Here is a 22933-nt window from a genome sequence, read left to right on the forward strand (position 1 = left end):
CTTAATGTCACTTGGCTGCCTGGGGAGCTTTGGTGTCAGAAAGCCACACCATTGCTGGGCTCCATCTCTTTCTTGACATGCCACCACTAACTTTATTATTCTTTTCTTTTTCTTTATTTTTTTTCTTTTTTGTAAGGAGAGATTTCTACTCCTAGCAGAATATGCAGCTTAAAATGAATTTGGGTACCTATTTCTCTGAATGAGCAGACATAGCTCACACTCTTCTCTAGCACAGGGACTATCTTAGAGTGTGATTCACAGGGTTGGCCTCTTATTCCAGCCTTGCCTTTTTTCCCTGGTTTGACACTCCAGTCTTCTGGGCATGTCTTTATATGAGAAGCCTATAGCTATGGATACTGTTATGGATTGAATTGTGTCCCCCCAAAATGATATGTTCTAACTCCCAGTAGGTCAGAATGTGACCTTATTTAGACATAGGGCCACTGCAAATATAACTAGTTAAGATGACATCATAATGGAATAGGGTGGGCCCTTAAACTACAGTGACCAGTGTCCTTGTAAGAAGAGAAGAGACAGATATACACAGAGACACCTGGAAGGCCGTGTGAAGACAGAGACTGGGATCGATTGGAGTGATGCTGCCAAGAGACAAGAAACACCCAGGGCTCCATGAACCTAAGAGGTAGGAAAAATCTTCCCTCAGGGGCTTTGGGAGAGCATGGCCCTGGCCACACCTTGATGTCGGACTTCTGGCATCCAGAACTGGGAAAGGATACACTGATGTTGTTTTAAACCACTCAGTTTGTCGAATTTTGTTCTGGCAACCTTAGAACAGACATCATTACTTTTCCCCGGGGAAACTCCTAAGCCCATATGCAAAATGGTAAGTACCCACAAATGTGTAGGAACTGGGTTACCTCCTAACCCTGGTTGCCAGCTCTAATAAGGCGCTACCACCGCTGTCCTCTTTCTTCAAGCTTAAGCTGGGAAGAAACCTTTATCACACAATTTAACAGGCAAGGCTGCAGATCTTTAGAATATATTGTAGGGTGAGGTAAAGTTCTGCACAAGAAAGCAACAGGTAGAAATCAAAATGTTTTTTTATTTTCCCACAGTCAAGTTTTAGTAGTATGGATTAATTTGTTTGATAGAAATGTTGACAATATTTAAAGACAAAACATACCTACATCTAAATATGTTCCTCCACATTCAAAAGCCAATATTAATAATTTTTACATTATCATTTTTATATGAGAGTTTGTGTCCCCTGTGACACTAATAATAATTGATATATAAATTTGTATAGACAATGTGATGACACTAACACCTTTCTGGTTGATCACACACCTTGGTGAGTCCACTTCGAGCTGCTGTGTGCAGAGGTCCTGACAGGCACAGATGCAGGCAGAAGAGATTAGACGCAGAGGCAAGAATAACAATTTGTTGGGTTTTGTCCTGAAAGGGAAGAGGAGAAGAGCGAGAATTTGACAGGAAGAAGGGGAGCCCCTCTGCATGTGGGCAGGGCCGAAGAGAGAGAAATCTGTGCCAGTGATGTGGCCAGAAAGGGCCGTAAAGAGTCAGAGTGCCTAACACACAATTGGTTTTTTGATTTAAATGCTGTGATGTAACTTTCTGTCCCCTTTCACCTCTGTGTACTGCAATTGCCTTCTGAAAATCTTAAGAAAGATCTACCGCGCTTAGGAAGACTTTGGATGAAGGATTGAGTACGAGGCTTAGTGTCTGGGTGACAAAATAATCTGCATATCAAACCCCTGTGACAGAGTTTACCTATATAACAAACCTGCAGGCGTACCCCTCAACTTAAAATAAAAGTATTTTTTTTTTTTTAAGAAAAAAGATGTTGAAGAACAGATGAGATCACACATTTACATCAACAAGTGAGCTGCTCTCCATGGGAGTTTGCTGAGCTCTGGGGCGAGGGGGGTAATGAGGACTTCTTCAGTGCCAGGAATTGGAGGCTGAGACACGTTTTCACAGTCCCAAGGAGCAAGACAGTCTCAATAACATGTTGAAAGAGATTTGTAAACATATCACTAATATTTAGATATTTTTGGGGGAGAAAAATATTATTTTTATTGTGGTAAAATATACATAACATAAATTTACCATTTTAATCATTTTTAGGTATACAGTTTATTGGAATAAAGTACATTCACGTTGTTATGCAGTCACCCTCACCATCCATCCCAAGCTTTTTATATTTTTCCCAGCTGAGACTCTGTAGCCTTTAAAAAATGATTCCTACTCTCACTTCTTCCTAGAGCCTGACAATCACCATTCTACTTTCAGCCTTTATGAATCTGACGACTCTAGGTATTTCCTAAAAGTGGAATTATAAAGTATTTGCCCTTTTCTGTCTACCTAATTTCACTTAGCATAATATCTGCAAGAGATCTGAATTATACCCAAGGATACAGCAGGCTAAAAAAAATGTAAGGATGGAAGAGGTATTTCATAAAGTATTAACAAAAAAGAGCAAAATGACTATACTAGTACCAGATAAAATAGACTTTAAATGAGAAAAGATTAAAGAGATACAGAAGAATATTATATGTCAACAAAAGTTTCAATGCAGCAAGATGTAACAATTATAAACATTTAAATTAGCCATGCATGGTGGTGCATGCCTGTAGTCCCAGCTACTTGGGAGTCTGAGTCAGGAGGATCGCTTGGGCCCAGGAAGTTCAAGGCTGCAGTGAGCTATGATCACGTCACTGCACTTCAGCCTGGGTGACAGAGTGAGACCCCTTCTCTCTCTAGAACAAAGAAAAACCAAAAACTAAATACATGTACACACTTAAGAACACTAATAACTAATAGCAGACCATCAAAATACATGAAGCAAAAAATGACTTTGAAGGGAAGCGTATATGGGTATACAATGGTAGTTGGAGGCTTTTAACAATGAATAATAATGTTCAATAGAGAACAACCTGACATTAAATAAATAAGGAAACAGAGGTCTAGAACAACACAATAAAGCAGCTAGATCTTTAAGACATTTACAGAACATTCTATCCAACACCAAAAGAATATATATTATTCTCAAGTGTACATGGAATATTTTCAATGATAGACCACATGTTAGGTCACAAGCTAACTCTTAATATTTTTTAAAGGATAGATATCATACAAAGTATCCACTGTGAATACAATGTGGTGAAGTTAGAGATTAATAATAAGGAAGATGAAATTTCACAAATTTTTGGAAATTAACACATTCCTAAATAACCAATGGATTAAAAAAATTACAAAGAAATTAGAAAATACTTAGAAATAAGTGAAAATGAAAACATAACATACCAAAGCTTATGGCACACAGCAAAAGCAGTAGTAAAGGAGGACATTTATAGCTCAAAATGCTTACCTTAAAAAAGGAGGAGGATCTCAAATATACAACATAACTTCACAAATTAAGGAACTCAAAAACTGAGAACTAACTAACCTCAATGCTAGCAGAAGGATGGAAATAATAAACATTACAGCAGAAATAAATAAATTAAAGAATAAAAAAGACAATAGAGAAAATAAATGAAACCAAACAGTGGTATCCAAAAAGATCAATAAAATTGACAAATATTTTGCTAAACTTATTAAGAAAAAAAGAAAAAAAGGTTCATATTGTTAAAAACAGAAATGAAAGTGGGGGCATTACTACTAATTCTTCAGAAAGAAAAAGTAGTATAAGAGAGCACTATAAACAATTATATACTAACAATTTGGTTAACCTGGATAAAATGGACAAATTCGTAGGAACATAAAACCTACCAAGACTAAATTACAAAGAAACATAAAATCTGTATAGAAATATAACTAATAAGGAGATTGAATTGAGCAACCAAAAATTTCCCAGTAAAGAATAGCCCTGGAATTGTTGGATCAACTGGTCAATTCTACCAAACATTTAAAGAAGAAATTTTGCCAATCCTTCTCAAACTTTTCTAGAAATTGAAGTGGAGGGGAACATTCTCTAACTCATCCTATCAGACCAGCATTACTCTGATACCAAAGCCAGAAAATAACACACACACACACACACAAACCAAAACAAACAAACAAACTAGAAACAAATATTGCTTATAAACACTGATCCCAGAATTCTCATCAAAATACTAGTATGCCACATTCAGCAGAATATTAAAATGACTGTACACCATAACCAAGTGGAATCTATTCCTGAAAAGCAAGAAATGCAAAACCAGTCTATGTAATACATCACATTAATGGAATGACAGGGAAAAGACAAACATGATCATCTCCATAGATGCAGAAAAAGTATATGACAAAATTCAACACACTCTTATGATAAGAACACTCAATAAAGCAGGAATAGGACAAAACTACCTCAGCATAATAAAAGTCATACATAAAAAGCCCACATTGAACATCATACTCAATGATGAAAGACAAGGCAAAAAAGTCCACTCTCACCATTTCTGTTTAACATAGAACTGGAAGTCTTAGCCAGAGCAATTAAGTAAAAAGAAATACAGGTCATCCAGATTCAAAAAAAGGACGTAAAATTATCTGTTTTTAAATAGTATGATCTTTTGTAAAAAATACTAAAGATTCTGCAAACAAAAAGAAATCCTGCAACCAATAAGTGAATTCAGCAAAGTAGCAAGGTAAACATTCAACACACAATAATCAATGCCATTTTTATACCCTAACAATAAACAACACAGAAAGAAAATTAAGAAAACCATGGTATTTGTGATAGCACCAAATGAATAAAATACTTAGCAACTAACTTAACCAAGAAGATGAAAACTTGCACAATAAAAACTACAAAACACTGCTAAAAATATCAAAGAAGACACAATAAAATAGAAAGACATCCCATGTTCATGTTTGGAAGACTTCATGTTAATACGTCAATACTACTCAGTGCAACTCTTACCAAAATCCCAGTAATGTTTCTTGAAGAAATAAAAAAAAAAATCTATCTAAAATTTATGGGGTCTCTCAAGGGATCCTAAATCTTGAAAAAGAAAAACAATGCTAGAGGACTCATGTTCTGATTTCAAAATTTCTACAAAACTACAGTAATCAAAACAGTATGCTGCTGGCACAAAGACAGACACATAGACCAGTGGAATAGAATAGACAGCACATAAATACACACTTGCATTCATGGTCAAATGATTCTTGACAAGGGGGAAAAGACTATTCATTGCAGAAAGGACAGTCTCTTCCAAAACCTGTGCTGGGTATCCACATTCAAAAGCCATATATAACAATTAACTCAAAATGGATCAAAGACATAAACTGTAAACTATAAAGACCTAAAACTACAAAACTTTCAGAAGAACACATAGAAAAAAAGCTTCATGACATTAGATCTGGCCATCTTTTTTTTGATATGACAGCAAATGCATAGACAACAGTGACAACAAGGAAACAAATAGGACTTAATGAAAAATAACTTAAAGAGCCATTATCAAAACCCTATTCACAAAGTAAAAAGGCAACTGAACAAAAACGGGAGAAAACACTGACAAATTGTATATCTGATAAGGGATTAATATCCAGAATATACAGAGCATTCCTGAAATTAACAACAAAACAACCCAAGTAAAAATGGGCAAAGAAGTTGAATAGATATTTCTCCAAAGAAGGTACATAAAAGGCTTATAAATAAGCACATGAAAAGATGCCCAACATCACTAAACATTAGGAAATAAAAATCAAAACTAGGAGATACCATCTCACACTCATTAGCATGGCTACTATTAACAACAGCAACAACAACAACAAATCCCCAGAAAATAAGAAGTGTTGTTGAAGAAGTGAAGAAATTGGAATGCTTAGGCACTGTTGATGAGAATATAAAATGGTGCAACCACTATGGAAAATAGCATGTCGGTTCCTCAAAAAATTACAAATAGAATTACCACATGAGCAGCAATTCCTCTTCTGGGTTTATATCCAAGAGAATAGAAAGCAGGATCTCAAAGAGATATTTGCATACCCATGTTCATAGCAGCAGTACTCACCATAGCCAAGAGGTGGAAGCAACCCAAATGCCCCTTAATAGATGAATGGAGAAGCACAATGTGGTATATACATGCAATGGAATATTATTCAAGCCTAAAAATAAGGATATGGCAACATATTCTACAACATGAATGCAACTTGAAGACTTTATGCTAAGTGAAATAAACCAATCAAATAAACATACTTTATTATTTCCCTTATATGAGGTACGTAGAGTAATCAAGTTCATAGAGGATGGTGAATGCAGAATGGTGGAAGGAACAGGAGCTGGAGAAAGGGAAATTGGGGAATTGTTGTTTCATGGAAACAGAGTTTCAGTTTTGTGAGATGGAAAGAGTCATGGGGACGGATGGTGGTAGTGGTTGCTGAGTTATATGAATGTACTTAAAATCACTAAACTGTATACTTAAAAGTAGTTATGATGGTAAATTTGATGTTAGGTGTGTTTTACCACAATAAGAAAACTTGAAAAAATATTTGCTACTATGTGGTATTATTTATTTCTATATATTTGTTTATTATAATGTCGTCTACTTTGTCTTAATTCCTAAACTTAATTACAATGTAATAATTCCTGAAATAAAATGGTCCTGCAAATTTCTTCTTTTTCAAGATTGTTTCAAGTATTATAAATCCTCTTTCTTCTCTGCATTTCCCTGTACATTTTAAACTCAGTTTATTTTATTTTCTTCAGAAAAAGACTACTATATTTTTGTGGGAATTGCATTACATCTACATATTCAATTTAAGGAAAGTAGACATTTTAACAAAATTGAGTGTTCTAATCCATCAATGTGGAATATATCTCAATTTTATAGGTCTTCTATAATATCTTTCAGCAATGCTTTATAGTTTATAGTGTAAAGATATTACAATTTTTATTATCCTTATAAATTATTTTTTGTATCCTCAATGCTTATATAAATTATCTTATTTTTCTATTAGGTATAATATATTTTTATATTGATTTTGTATTCTATAGCTTTTCAAGTAGTCGTTTCATGAACGCAGCAGATTTTCCTGTATATCATGTGATCTGTGAAAAACTCTAATTTTTCTTTCTCTTTTCCAAACTTTATGCCTTTTGTTCCTTCTCATGCTTTACTATACTGGCAGGAATAGACAGGACAAGTTGAATAGAAAGAGTGAAGGCTTGTTCTTCATCTTAATGGGAAAGTATTTAGTATATTGCAAATAAATGTGTATTTTCCCTAGATGCGCTTCATCAGAGTAAAGTAGTATCTTTTATCCCCAGTCTTTGGAAAGTTTTTAATCTTAGAGAAGCATTAAGTGTTTTCCAATGTTATTGTTGTTTTGCATCTGTTGAAATTATCATTTTCTTAACTTTGATAATGTAGTGAATTATTTCAATAATACTTATTTATTTATTTAATCTTTTGAGATGGAGTCTCACTCTGTCACCCAGGCTGCAGTGCAGGGCAGTGTGACAATCTTGGCTCACTGCAACCTCTGCCTCCTGGATTTAAGTGATTCTCCTGGCTCAGCCTCCTGAGTAGCTGGGATTACAGGTGCGTGCCACCACATCCGGCTAATTTTTGTACTTTTAGTAGAGACGGGATTTCACCACATTGTTCAGTCTGGTCTGGTACTCCTGAACTCGTGATCCACCCACCTCGGCCTCCCAAAGTGCTGGGATTACAGTCGTGAGCCACAGCACCTGGCCTCAATGATTTTTAAATATTAATGCAAATTTAATCTCCTTGGTCGTGTTGTATTACACATTTGTTTTGCAGATTATGATTTTTGTTTCTATGTTTATGATGACTATTCATTTTTTATAATAGATATATTGGGTTTGGTGTTATCTTTATGTTGTCCTAAAAAATGGAAGCATCTGTTCTTCCTCTATTTTCTGAATAAATATTTGTAGTATAAAGATTATGTTTTTCTTAAATCTATGGTAGCACTAAACGTTAAGCAAATTGCACCTGGAGTTTTATTTCTGGAAACTTAAAAAAAATTACAAATCTAAATTCTTTTTTTAGGAAGTGGCTACTTAGAATTTTTATTTCTTCTTAAGTCAGTTCAAGTGAGTTGTGTTTTTGTCAATAATTTATCCTTTTTTATGTTATAAAATTCATTGGTTAATTATTCATAATATTCATTTGATTTAACACAATAATACTGCAGTGGACATTTTGGTACAAACATTTTACGTGCACATATGGTAGTCAAAATAGATTCAGCAGTGTTTATCAAAAGTAAAATATACATATTTTTGGATCACCAGTTCTATGACTAATAATTGACCCTACAAATATGCTAACACATTACAAAATGCCATAGAATTAGTTTGTAATAAGGAAGACTAGAAACAACTTAACCATGCATTAAATTAGATGAGGTTAATTTATCTACAGATTTAAAATCAATGTAGCCTTTAAAATGAGAAAACAAGAAAACACACAGATTAAAATAAATAGATATGGAAATATCTTCATGATAAGTTACAAAAATAATATTCTCACTTGTGTAGAAGATCTAATTCAAGTGTATGTGCTTATATGAGCAGAGATTACCTGTAAAGCTGGAAGAAAACAAAAACTACAAGACGAACGTCACTTTTATTCCTTCTGAATTTTGTAGGGTTTTCATGTTCTTCCTACTCTAAAATGGATTTTAAAAACCCTTAAAAATAAAAGATAAACTTTATAAAGCATGTGCACTTTATTTTTAATAGATAACACTTTTTTTTCAAAGCCTCTATACCAAATACAAACCCATCTACAATATATGAAAGTGATGTCTTATCAATTCTGATTTTCTGTGGAAAAATTATTTGCTTTTATTTACATTTTCATAAGCATGAGTGTTGTTTTACAAATTTTCAGGTATTTATAAGACATTTCTTTTTCCTTATTTGTATGAAATAGGTACTTCTGTGTTTTACCACTTTTTTTTGTTTGTTTGAGTTGTGGACATTTAGATCTTTTTTCTTACTTCTGCATTTTCTCTCCACATTATGAAAATTAAGCCTTCCCTTCATAATGTTTTTAGTTGGTGCAATTTTTATATAGCCAAATTTATCATTATTTTTATGGGTTTTTTTTGGTCTTACTTGAACTTTCTTCAATAAGAGCATGTACAAATCCATTATTTTTCTGAAGTGTTTTTAGAGTTTTAACGTTTTACTGTGAAAATCATTGATCTAGCTACCTTTTGTTTTTACATAAGCAGTGAGATAGCAATTAAGATTTATAACCTCTTCTTGGGCTGGTTGCGGTGTCTCAGGCCTTGAGGTCAGGAGTTCAAGATCAGCCTGGCCAACATGGTGCAATCCCATCTCTTGTAAAAACACAAAAATTAGCCAGGCATGGTGGCATATGCCTGTAATCCCAGCTTAGGAGGCTGAGGCAGGAGAATCAGTTGAACCCGGGAGGTGGAGGTTGCAGGGAGCCGAGACCTCGCCACTGCACTCCAGCCTGGGTGACAGAGTGAAATTGTCTTTTTTTTTTTTTTTAAAAAAAAAGTATCACTTTTTCTCTTAGGTTGCTTAGATGTTCTTCTAATATCACTTCTTAACTATTATTTTTGCCTTCTGATTGAAATGCTTACTAAATCCTAATACCTATGTGGGATTGTGTCCGAACTTTCGGCTGGTCCACTGCTCTGTTTTTCTTTCCATATACTAGCACTAAATTATTACTTGAAGAGTATTATTTTTTTATATCTGGTGAGGCATGTGCCCAACCACATCATCATATACAATATGCTTTTGTATTGATTATGAATTTCTTTCTAGTTCTGGTATTTTCTGGCTGTAAATTGATAAAGATTTGGCATTTTTAACAGACTGTCTTAAGTTCCCGAAATTTTTGTTCAAGAGTAAGAAACTATTAATCTTATTCAATGTTGTTCCCATACTACCAAGTAGTATCTAGGAGAGACACAATAAATATATTTGCAGAAAGAATAAGAAGTAATTTTCCTAATGAACCTGCAGTTGGAGACAGACCTCCATAAAAATCTCTGCTCTCTGGGTCTGTTGTCAAGGTTACAGGAAGTAATATATGTGAGAAAGCATTATTCAAGATCTAGCACATAGCAGGAACCTGATATTTAACAGTTTTATCTTACTACCCTTACACTTAAATTCTTAAAAATTTTTTAACTCTGGAAACAAATCACTGTAAATAGAAAGTGTAGGAATTTAAAAATATCTAACCTCCTTGTTTTTTTTTTTTTTTTTACTTTTTCGGTAGACAAATTCATCATAAACCTAATTAGGAGGGCAAAATTAATTAAATTCACAAGATAAGTCTTAAAGACCTATATTTTTCTTGTTATCTCCATATTGTCCCTGACTAACGGAATTATATCCACTGGCTGACAAATAATTAGATGTCTCTGCATCTAATTACTAAGAAAATTAGGGCATTCTGCCTAGACCATACGTACATTTTCCATAACAGAAATTCCAAGCATACATTTGGGGGACTATGTCCTTCTATTATTGCTTTAGATATATGGCAGGGTTCTTTAAGCAATAATTGAAAATTCACTTAAATTACTTTTATTCTAAAGAAATTTTTTTTTCATTTATGTTGGAGAATGACTCATACCACAGAGAACCCACTTTTTGGAATAACAGCCACTTAGATTCACAACATCCTATGATATTCAATATTCGGGTCAACTTTCTAGAGTAAGAGATTGTATTTCCTTTATTTTTGGACTGAGATGAAATGCATCCTTCCTTCTCTGGTGCAAGAGGGACCCACAGCCTCCTGCCTATGAATTGCATGTTTTGCTGCCAGCAACACTTTAGCTGCTGAAATATTCATACAAGAGCCTGGGCTTGTGTTGCAGTGATTCACATGAGGGGAAAAGGAAAGCTGTTATTTTGAACGTAGGGGTGAACTTGAGCTCAAGTAAAGCTTTGGCACTGATTTTAACTTTGAGGAAAACCAAAGATAAAGGAAGATAGTTTTTCCTGGCTAGGGCGCTGAATTTCAAAGTTGGGTTTTGAGTGAGCTGCTAAGTTGTAATTCCTGATGCAGAAGTTTCAAGAGGCAGCCAGGGAAATCAATATTCACATGAGGCCGAGTCAAAAGGATGGCCCGTCGCAATCTTCAGGGGGTCTTCCCTTTGCATAGGGGCCTTGGGGCAGCAAGGAACTGAGTCGCAAGCAGCTGTGCTGCACCTGGCATCTGAATCCAAAGATGACGTTGGCCCTGACTTCATTCCCTTCCAGCCAGTCCCAGCGTTGAATGCTCACTACTGAAATTTATAAAATGTGGCATCCAAATGCCTTAAGACACTGCGTGTCTGTGTTTATAAATACCTACACATGCCTGTGTGAATAGTGTGTACACAACAGGGATGGGACAGCCAAACACCTGCTTTCACTATGCTGTACAATTCCACTTAGTGTTCTGTGATTTTTCTGGGAGTATTTCAGAATCAGTTCCTTCTACAATTTCATACTTATGCTTCATTGCCACAGTTATTAGAAACACCTGAAGTCTAACTGAAGCATTGCTTTATTTCCCCTGCTCCCCTTTAATTGATAAAGATGTTGAGAGAAAGGGATCCTTTATTGAAGATGAACCTGTATTCCCTGCTAATGAGCCAATTCCCTTGTCACCCCTGATAGAGAAGATGCTACTGCTGTGCACTTGCAATAGTTAAGATACCAGAGAAGGAAAAAAGTTACAGGTGATATATTGAACATCTAATAGCAGCAGACATCATACACAGATTTTGCCCTTAAAGGTAGCTGGGATGTGAGTAAATGTGCATTGTTCTGGTATCACAAGACAAATTTTGAAAATTTCTAGAGCTTATTGTTGATACATCCCCTTCACCAATTTAAAGACTGAGCACCCTTGAGATTTTACTTTCATGCAATTTGACTTCCCCAGTCTAGACCCCAGAGAAACCTCCTGAGCACATATATCAAGATGAGCCTGGGAGTGTCACATGCAGCAACCTTTACATTAATAGTGAGTAGGCAGGTGGAGGAGAACCATATTAAGCAAAACCCAGAGCTCTCTGGGGCAAAGACAAGACTGCATTCATTTTGACAGCTCTCATTTGAAGGAGGGGCTAGAGCTGCTGCTCTGCTGGTGTCTTCTAGTCTCTGGACTCCCCGGAAAACACTTCCTGGAGCTCCTCCTATCCCCTCCCCTCCTAGCTTGCTTCCACTGACTTATATTTAAAACTACCTGGGGAACTTTTTCTTTCAGGGCATGTGTTTCTCATTCTACATGTGGTGTGAAGATTACAGAAGAGAAATGCGAGCACCTACAATAAATACTACATGAACCCAGAGATGCACAAAGGCCCCTGGACATTAACAGGTGAAATGTCCATCAGTCCCTGACATGGGCAGGCTTCCACGCTGGCATCCTCATGCCTCTTTGTGCTTGGATCAGATATATGCCTGGGGATGGCTCCAGGCAAGTTCTCTGGTTTAAGGGACAGGTACATCCTGGGGACAGGCATATGTCTCCTCTGGCCATGCAAACGGAAAGAGGGTGTAAAGGAGAATGGAGTTGATTGATCCAAACAATGGGAAGATGCAAGGTCTGTGTCCCTTACTTCTGAATTTCATCATAAGACTAGTTCTCAGCTTTCGGGGTATGGGCAATCATTGTAATGTGGTGTTTACTCTGTGTGTGTTTTAATTGCAGTTATTCATGTTAAGCTGGTTAAAATGTACAGAATAAGAGTAAACAGGTACTTCTAAAGGAAGAAAAAATAAAAGCTGAGTGACTTAATGCTACTGTGTGTACATGCTGAAGTTGGCTTTCTGTTTACAGAAGGGTGTCAGCAGATAAGACTGCTGAAACTGTGCAAAAACCATAAAATATCATTAAATCATTCTGGCTTGCTCTAATGTAAAGGTGGTTCAAACCCCAGAAACAGGGCTGAAGGATTCATCCATAAATTTATGATACAAAATGGGAGCTTGTGCTATGAGAATCCAAAATCAATGAAAATTGGGAACTAAATATTATAAACATTCGCCCAGAATTATTGAAAAGTGTCAGTATATTTTATTTGGGAAAAACATCAAATACTTCTAAACTGAAAGGAAATGTTGATAGTTCTTTTTCATATGCCTGAGAAAAAGGGAGAAACACGTTTCCAGGTAGAAAAGTAACTAAGATTACTGTTATTCATAATAAAATAACATTTTAAGAGATCATGTAAGACATTCGGCCAAATTTGAAGTGAATTTTTAATAGTACTAAACAAAGCACTATGCACTTTTTATTTATTAATTTTTGGTAATGGCCATACTTCCTCCCATAGTAACATTGTATGATGTGTTCACTTACGTTTGTTTGATAAGATTAGGGTAGGTTTAAAGAAAAATCACTTTTTCTGTTTCTGCAAAATTAAAGACAGCTAGGATTTGCAATTGTACATAAGTAAAAACAAATACTAACACTTCTCAACTGTCTTTGCCTAAGTTCAGACATGATACTGTTGTGTCTAAAAACAACAATATTATTGGGGATAAAAACATTTAATTTTTAAAACGTGCATCTGGCAGTGATTAAGACCTGTATTGTGAGTTGATTAATTTGACATAAAATTAAGAATGCTATTCCTAGTGTAAATGGTGCTTTTCCTATAAATGAGGAAAGAGAAAAGAGGTATTTCAATTTTCTTTTATGCCTAGCTTGTAATTCTTTCATTAAAAGCACTAATTTGTTTGTCTACACTAATTTTTCTGTGAAGCTGCTTATTTTACTATTATTTAATGGAAAGTGTTCCTTTGAATAATTAATAGAGTCTTCTCTGTAAGGCATGAGAGAAATGAGTTACTTGGATGAGATAATCCTCAGCATTTTGCTAGAGATTCCGAACCTGGTGTTCAGTATTGAAGGTGACCTTTCCTGTGAGGGGATGGAAAGTGGAATATGTCTATTAAGGAGTTGATGAACTCTAACTGATATAAATGTGACTTGCCATGTTGGATTTTGTACAGCAGAAAAAACATGACATTCACAATTACCCATCTCTCTAACTCTTCAAATTCCTTTTAAATCAATCAAGCTATATTACCACCAATTTAGAGTAAAAATGTTATTAGGTCATTATTTCAGTGAAGGATTCTATGAAATTATTTTCTAGATGTCAATAATTTGAAAAAAAAAAGGCAAAGCATGATCATCCATTTAGGGCACGGAAGAAAACCTTCTCAATCTGATTCTTTACAGAAGTTTGATCTCTTTAAACACGTTCTGCACTATCACTGTCCCACCATGGAACTGCTCACTTGTACAATTCCCAGTCATTTTTTTTTCTTTATTTGAGAAAGTGTCTTCCTCTCACTCTGTTTCCCAGGGTGGAGTGCAGTGGTGCAATCTCCTGGCTCCCTCCCAGGTTCAAACCATCCTCCTACCTCAGCCACTCCAGTACCTGGAACTACAGACATGAGCCACTGTAGCTGGCCCTATTTATTTATTTATTTATTTATTTATTTATTTATTTATTTATTTTAATGACACTGGAGCTGTCATCTACTCCTACTCATTTCTGCATCGTAGAGAACCAAGAATCCGAATGAGTCAGCTGGTTTAGAAAACCACAAACCACAGTTCAAAACCCAAATAGGTGTGGGTTTTGACCCAAAGATCTGAAGTTATCCTAGTCAAGGGCCAGAGGGAGCCAATAAGAGCAAATATTCAAGGGAAACCGAAAGCATTTGGCTGAAGAGTTCCCGAGCCAGGGCTCAGACTGTATGGGCTGTCTTGGTACTTTCTGGATGGTGGTGGGAAAATTAGCTCCTGAAAATAATGGGCTGGAGGCAGGCTGGGCAAGCCTTGGTCACTGGGACAGATCTCAGCAGGGCTGGGAGCGGAATCAAGTAACTGGCTCTCTGAGAATCACCTGAATCAATCAATAATGATCGATTATGCCTGATTTCCGGACTGCTGGCTGCTTCCTGTGTGATCCTGGGTTAGTGAGTAAGTGGGACAGCCCCAGGGCACCATTTTCCATTGCACGGCTTGTCATCTGGTGACAGAGTTTGTTTGAATTGTGTTGCAACATTGTTGAACTTAGACCAGTGGTTCCTGAACATGGGGTTTTCAGGTGCCATCTTAGTGACGCATGCCCTATTGAAATTGTATAGAGCAGTGCCTGCCAATGGAAATGTAACAGAAGCCAGTTGTGTATTTTTAAGTTTCCTAGTAGCTACATTCAAAAGTCAAACACATAAATGATTACATTTTTTAGGATATTTATTTAATCTGGTATAATGAAAATATTATTATTTCACCATGTCTCTGGCCACATTTGTAAGTACTCACCGAGCACATGTGGCTCAGAGCAACATGTTAGAAGCATAGAATATTTACTTTAATTATACCTAATATTTTTTACTTTAAAATTTTTACTCTGAAATTTTTATGTCATCAGAAAAATTGTTAGGTTTGAGGTGATAGACATGTTTTCTCTACCATTTACCATGCCTTATCTACTAAAATGAAATAGAATATCCATTTGTATACTACTTAAACTCATTTTAGATGATATTAGTGATACATGTACAAGATATGGAAAAATCAGAATGAACCAATTAAAGTTAGTTATAGAAAGCTCTATATCTCAGAAAGAATGTTTTTCCCTGAAATTCTTTAAAAATGATTAAAGTCATAATTTCCATAATACATTCTGAAAAGTAAGAAAACTAAAGCATGAAATTAGAATGAAATTTCAGTCAGCTTGCTTTGTCCGCAGCCATTTTCCATTTTTTAATTGTCTCTGCCATGTTCTAGCATTACTTGTCGCAGTGTTTCAGCTCATATTTAGCCTCTGCTACATCAGGGGCTCTCAATGATGACCCTGTTGTCATTCTAGTTTGGATAATTCTGTGTTATGGAGGCCTGGTCTGTGCATTGTAAGACGTTTAGCAGCATCCCTGGTGTCTACCTACCAGATACTAGTCACATCCATATCCAGTCATGACAACCAAAAACATCTGTAGATATTGCCATGTCTCCCTTGGGAAGGAAATCACCCCCGGTAAAGAACAAATGGTCTAATATCTTACCTGTCAGACTGTACGTGTTATACTTTTCCTTGGTGCCAATGTCGGCTCTCCTTTAAGTTTGATTTTCACTTTTACATAGAATTACAGTTGCTCCCTTCCAATACATTTAAACACACAATCTATTTCAGCCTGCCCCTCCCCTAAGATTGTATTCCAGGGGCAGACAACATGGGGGTAGGATGAGTGGTTGGGACTCAGTTCAGGAACGAGAGTAAATTGCTTGGTATTATGATAAAGCCCTGAACAGAGGCAGTATCAGAAACTGGAAGCCAACGTGTAAATGTGCAGAATCGATAGTCTTCTTGAATAGGCTGGTTCGCAATCCCTTAGCCAGGATTTTTAAATGTTCTCCCCAGACTCTGGGTTAAACTTCATCATATGTCTCCTTCCAACTTGCCAAAGGCATATTTACTGTTTTAAAAGGAAAATAAACAGAACAGCAAGAATAGTAAAACACTTTGTTGATTGAAAGATTTAAGACCAGCCTGACCAACATGGTGAAACCCCATCTCTACTAAAAAAATACAAAAATTATCCAGGCATGTTGGCACCCGCCTGTAATCCCAGCTACTCAGGAGGCTAAAGCAGGAGAATTGCTTGAACCCGGGAGGCAGAGGTTGCAGTGAGCAGAGATCGTGCCACTGTACTCCAGCCTGAACGACAGAGTAAGACTCCATTTCAAAAAAAAAAAAAAAAAAAAGAGAAGAAAGATTAAATAATTAGGTAGTGATTAATGTTTTTTGTAGATTCCTTTCAACCTTCTGAATACATATTTTGCCTACTGTAAATAATGAGAATTTTACCTTTCTGTGATGAAAGGCACTAATGCAGATATCCATGAAGCTCAGCATACCTGAAACAAAACAAATATGCAGAAAACCACATCTAGGACATCACAGTCAGAACACTTAGAGCCAAACGTAACAAGCAATGATAAATGATAGTTGGTGTATCCTCAGAATCAATGTGGACAGCTCAATAGAAAAACTTTTGAGAATGGTGGGATGGTGGGCACCTTGTCAGGTCTAGGGTGTGGTGATCTGGTGTTCTGGAGATCGGTGATGAAAAATCCAAATATTTGAAAATATTTTTTCTTCCCCATTTATGAAAATATTAGCATATTATCTTAGAACCAGAGCATGGCCTTAAGAATCAATAGAACATTATCTATGGAAGCCACGTGTGTTACTTCTGCTTGAAATCTTCCCCTACCCCCAGTTTTCTCCATCACCTAGTGCAAGGAGACTTAGAAACGCATTATTACAAATTCAGCCCCTAGACTTTAGGTGTTGACATTATTTGAAGTGCAAATAGTGCCTAAAAGTAAAAACTTTAAGATTTTATTTTATTAAGTAACTAAATTCATTATGCACCCCAAACTAACAGGTTTTGATTTTAGAAAAAAATTACAAGGGCATTTGGTTGGATAGGGAGCTGGGAATAAATGTACCATATTTTATGAACACATTAACCTTTTACCTAAGTAATAATTATCTGATATGGTTTGGCTGTGTACCCACCCAAATCTCACCTTGAATTATAATAATCTCCAAGTGTCAAGGGTGGGGCCATGTGGTGACAGTTGAATCATGGGAGTGGTTTCCTCCCTACTGTTCTCATGATAGTGAATAAGTCTCATGAGATCTGATGGTTTTATAAATGGAAGTTCCCCTACTGTGCACAAGCTCTCTTGCCTGCCACCATGTAAGACTTGACTTTGCTCCTCACTTTCCCTGACCCATGATTCTGAGGCCTCCCCAGCCATGTGGAAGTATGAGTCAATTTTACCTCTCTCATTTATAAATTATCCACTCTCAAGTATGTCCTTATACAGCATGAGAATGGACTAATACATTATCCCAAGTTAATATATTGGTACACATTTAAAATTATATTTTAAATTTTCCATAATGCTGATATCTATTATTAAACGCATTGTTATTTTTATTTCTTGTATTACATTTTCACATATTTGTTCTTTGAAAGGCTATAATATTTGATTTTTCTCTATTTTTTATATTTTTTCCTAATACTGCAATATCTAGTGCAAACATTGAATGTGTACCTGCTCTTCTTGCCATTCTTTTTTATTCCCATCGATCACTCTGTGACAGTATTTCATTCAGTAACAGGTAAACACTGAGGGGCTAATCATGTGTTTCAATTTCCAATTTCTTTCTTGTGTGAGTCTACTTACTAAAAGTCATGATAGCTTAGTGTTCTTTTGTTTCTTTTTTTTTTTTTTCTTTTTTTGAGACAGGGTCTCACTCTGTCTCTCAGGTGGAGTCCAGTGACGCGATCACAGCTCACCATAACTTCGACCCAGGCAAAAGTGATCTTCCCACCTCAGCCTCTCAAGTAGCTAGGAGCACAGGTGCCTGCCACCATGCCTGGCTAATTTTTGTATTTTTTTTGGTAGAGATGGTTTTTTGTCATGTTGCCCAGGTTGATCTGCAGCTCCTGGGCTTAAATGATATTCCCATCTCAGCCTCTCAGGGTGGCAGGCTTACATACGTAAGCCACTGTGCCTGACCTCATAGTTCAGTTTTCTTAATCACATTAAAAATATAACTAGGATCTTAAACTGACACTTTAATTAAGAAAGTTTTCATTCATTTATTCATTAATATGTCAACTTATTCAAATTGAAATGTACATTAAATTTATATTAAACATTAATCATTAGTTAATTTATTAGATAATCCGTAACATTTTCTTTTCATGGATAAGCAATTACCTGCCAGTGGCAGGGATGGCATTTATGTTCTGTTGTTGGGAATGGCCCGCCATATGGCATCCTGCATGCACGCTGGGAAGAAGCAGTGTGTCGGGTGAGGTCTCAATGGGAGACTGTCCCTGATGCTCACTGCACAACCCTGGGAAAGCTGCTTAACTTTTTCAAGACTTGGTTTCCAAAACTGTATTAAGAGTCCTGTGGATCTGAGCTATCTCAAGACATAGTCCATACTTAAAGGTCTCTTATTACTTGTTCCATAAGGAGTAATGGATCATTTAAAGAATAAGATCATCAGACGCTATTTCATCCTCGAACTCTTGTAAACTTTCCTCAGTAGCTTAATGTGAAATGATGAGGAAGCAGCTTCCACTGAAGATGAGCTTCAAAAGATGAAAAGAAAATACAACTAGTTTAACATTTTGCACGAGTTTTCTAATCCTAAGAAATATGAGCATGCTGTTCTGAAACCTGGGTAATCACGGAATATTTAACCATTTGTTTTTAAGACAATGGTGTGCAGAACTCAAAATGACCTCACGTGTTAACTGGTGAGAATTTGCCTCCCCTGCCCTGAAGGCTCAGCCAACCTGATCATATCAGTGGGCTTGCTCAGGTCTCCTGAGGAGTTGTAAACACACAATCTTACACCGAATGTGTCAATACTTCTATTACTCTTTCATGTTTGTCTCAGTACCAAAGGCTTACTTTGATCTTAAAACATACATTTTTTTCTTACAAAAAAATGTTAAGACACAACCTAGTTCATCCTCTTCTATATCACAATGCCAAGGTTCTGATTTTAATTCCCTACTTTCAAAATCCCATTCTTTCTGATTTTAATTCCCTACTTTCAAAATCCCTATATTCCAGTGATTTTTTTTCCTACTATGAAAACAAAAACAACCAGGAGCTAAGTGGGAGTTATTTTCTAAATATACAGCCATCAGTTGCCTGTGAGCCACAGCGAGCATTTCTGCCTTCCTGTGACTCGCACCTGGGCACAAGCGTCACTTCTGCACCGCAAACTATTCATGTAAACAGCTGTTATTGGAACTTTGCTTCTGGATTGGTGAGCAAATCATCCCTTCTAAGAGAGAAAACAATACTTTCTGTAACTGCTTATCTAGAGCTTCCTGGATGTGGTTATCATTTCTCCTACCTCAGAGGTTAAAAGTCACCCATGCAGCCATGGTAGGCCATGCTATTTAAAGCAACAGTGAAAAGAGAACAACTAGGATCTTTCTGGACTCATGAGCCTTTCTTGCAGCCCCCACAGCCAACACCACGAAGACAGGTTGGGAAAATTGGTGTGTGAATCGTGATGTCCACTTTTCTTGTCTGGTCTGGAATCAGTGCCCGTTAAAGCTGTCAGTTCTTGTAAATACAAAGGGCTCTGACCTCTCTCTGCCTACCTCTGAATTCAATGTCATTTTCTCTTGTACATATGAGATTGTGCTTCCTGCAGACACAATTGCAAGCATCCAAAGAAAAACATGTCTTTAACGTATGCATCAAGTGTCTTTCACATTTCCCTCTTTCTAACAAGCATCCTCTTAAGAATAATGTGACTAACATAAAAGAATAGGTTATGAAAACAGTTCACATGTGAGAAGCTTACAGACTCATCTCTTATGAAACATGCCACTATAGATCCCTCACATAATATACCCCCACTGCAAAGGGGAGGGCAAATGACACGTTAAAATCTGCAAAAGAATGCCCATAGGGAATGTCTCATCTTCTATGCTTGTCATCATCATCCTTAGGATGCTTCTAACTAGTATTGGACATTGAGAGAAAACCACAAATGAATGGTGTATGTATATATGGAAAACAGACCACGCCTTGACCATCTTAGGTTAACCAAAGTCACTCTAGCATCTGATCCCCCTCCTACATATACTTTCAAAGCAAAATAAGCATACAGGCACTGCTCCTTAGAACACATTGGCAAAGAACTCCGTGGGGTAGAGTGGGAACGGGGCTGGAAGTGCATAATTTGTAAGGCCAGAATGTACATGTGTATATAGTATATACATGTATATATATATACAATATCTATATAAACGTGTATATGTACATACAATCTATCTCTATATACATAGTGTGTATATAGTATAAATATAGTTTATATATACTTGAAGTTGTGCTCTTTTTCTTTAATATTTACTGAAACATAAAAATGATAAACACCTAGTACTAGGAAAATGATAAGAGCTCTTGCCCATTAACCATGGACCAGAATTACATTCATCTTTGCTGTGTTCCTTTTTGTAACAGGGGCACTAAGGGCATTACGAGCAGGCTTGCTGGACTAGCACACTATTAGCATTCACTGCTCATCCCGTGGTTGAGATGAGCCCATGGGAATAATTTGCAACTTTTGCTAGTCACTCTTTATAGATTTACCAACATATTTGCAACATCTAAGAAAGTAAAAATCCTTGCTGTAATCATGAGCCATTCCACATGTTGTTTGTGCCCGTGCCTGGATTCCCCTTTGCTCTTCTGCTTCTATCCACTTGCATCTTTTTGCATCTCGAGTACCAACCTTTATCTGATCATGTTCCTGATGTAGATTCCAAGTTCGCAATGCCAAGTCTTCCTGACCTAGATTCCTAGCAACACTGCTCAATGGGTGTTGGATTTTTCCCAATTCTGGAGCATTTTCTTTCTGTCTTATTTACCGAATTGCTCTGTGTTTGTGTACACACACATGTGCATGGCTTCAGTATATTCCATAGTGTCACGCTATCCATACAAGGGAATATAGTGACTTAGGGTCTTGAGTCATTGAGGAATACTTGCATTTTTCAATAGGGAATGCTGGAATATTGAAAATACTCTAACCTGTCAAAGCCTGGTAGTTCTGGAATTTGGATTTTCAGGTTGAATATCTTGGTGTGATTTAAGTCATTTATTTGCGCACATGCCCAGCTAACAGGCCAGTCTATGTGGTCTATTTTTATGGGGTTTTGCTCTCACCTAGGCTTAAACTATTATCATTGCAACTGTTTTGCAGACTATAAAGTCTTGTGAGCATATAAATGGCTCTTGACTTTACGTATTTACCACTTATGTGACAATTCATGAATCTGTATTACTTATTTCAATGAAACAGTGCTAGCCTAATGATGCTCTTCTGGAATCTATGCATCCTTAAATCTCAGGAGTAGCCTTTTAACCATGATAATTAAAGCAGGAGTTGCTGTGAATTACCTGGGTCCTGAAGTACTCCCTAAAACTCAAAAGTTGCCTGTGGTACCCGCACAGAAAGTCCCCTTGGATTTGTGGCCCCGGCATGATCACCTTTGGTAAGTCATATGGCAGAAAACCACAGGATGTACCATGCTGGCTGATTTGCTTTTCCTCACTAACTGTATATTCAATGTCTATTTCTGGTAAGTACCAGACAGTTATAAATCATTGTATTCCAAAGTCCTGGGACACATACTTTTAATCTAGAAAACAACCTTTTTTTTTTTGGATTAGTTATCAGTCTTAGAAATAGCAATAATTCAATTCCTGATGCGTGGTGGCTCATGCTTATAATCCCTGCTACTTGGAAGGCTAAGGCTGGAAGATCGTTGAAATCCAGGAGTTCCAGGCTGCAATGAGCTATGATCGTGCCACTGCACTCCAGCCTGGGTGACAGAGTGAGACCCTGCTGCTGAAAGAGAAATAACTAATAAACAGCAAGAATTCAGATATTGAATGCGTTGCTGTTTCTTCTCATGGAATGTTTTGAAAACTCAAGAATGCCAAAGTTATGGGACACACAAGAGAGATGAGTGCAGATCAGCTTTTCAGTGTTTGGGGCTCAGTGTGGCCATATGCAACATCGTTACCCTCCTTCATTGCTCCTTTTCCTTTCTCTTTCACCTTCTGCAGAATTCTCAAGCTCTATTAATTACTGCAGAAGCAAGAGAGATTTTAAGATCAGCCTGTTGGTGATTTCTCTTCACCTCTAAGATCTCTAGGTAGGCTTCCTTAGAAGATATTTTAAGAAGCTCAGATACCTGCTTCCACTAATGCAGGTACCTTGATCTTTGATATGAATCTTCTGAAACCTGTTTTATTCTTGTACTAGTTCTGAAAAGTAAGACACAATTTTTTCTGCCTTGAGAGACATCACAAGTTGGACCTAGAAACCGACTCTGAGGGGGATATTAGTGTTTTGGATT

General features: G+C 36.6%; 1 long non-coding RNA gene across 4 annotated transcripts in view; it reads left to right on the forward strand.

Annotated features, from left to right (window-relative positions):
- The first annotated feature begins 502 nt into the window (after positions 1–502).
- Positions 503–22933, forward strand: part of LOC129030750 (uncharacterized) — a 60689-nt gene continuing 38258 nt past the window's right edge. For 2 of the 4 annotated variants that reach the window (XR_008500744.1, XR_008500743.1), the window contains exons 1-2: positions 516–643; positions 12189–12302. This is a non-coding gene — a long non-coding RNA (uncharacterized LOC129030750). Of the gene's footprint in view, positions 644–12188; positions 12723–22933 lie in introns of those variants that run through there. The other 2 variants (XR_008500745.1, XR_010123165.1) reach the window with 2 other exon arrangements.

Source organism: Pongo pygmaeus, chromosome 12, assembly GCF_028885625.2.
Source record: "Pongo pygmaeus isolate AG05252 chromosome 12, NHGRI_mPonPyg2-v2.0_pri, whole genome shotgun sequence".
Taxonomy (NCBI): Eukaryota; Metazoa; Chordata; class Mammalia; order Primates; family Hominidae; genus Pongo; species Pongo pygmaeus.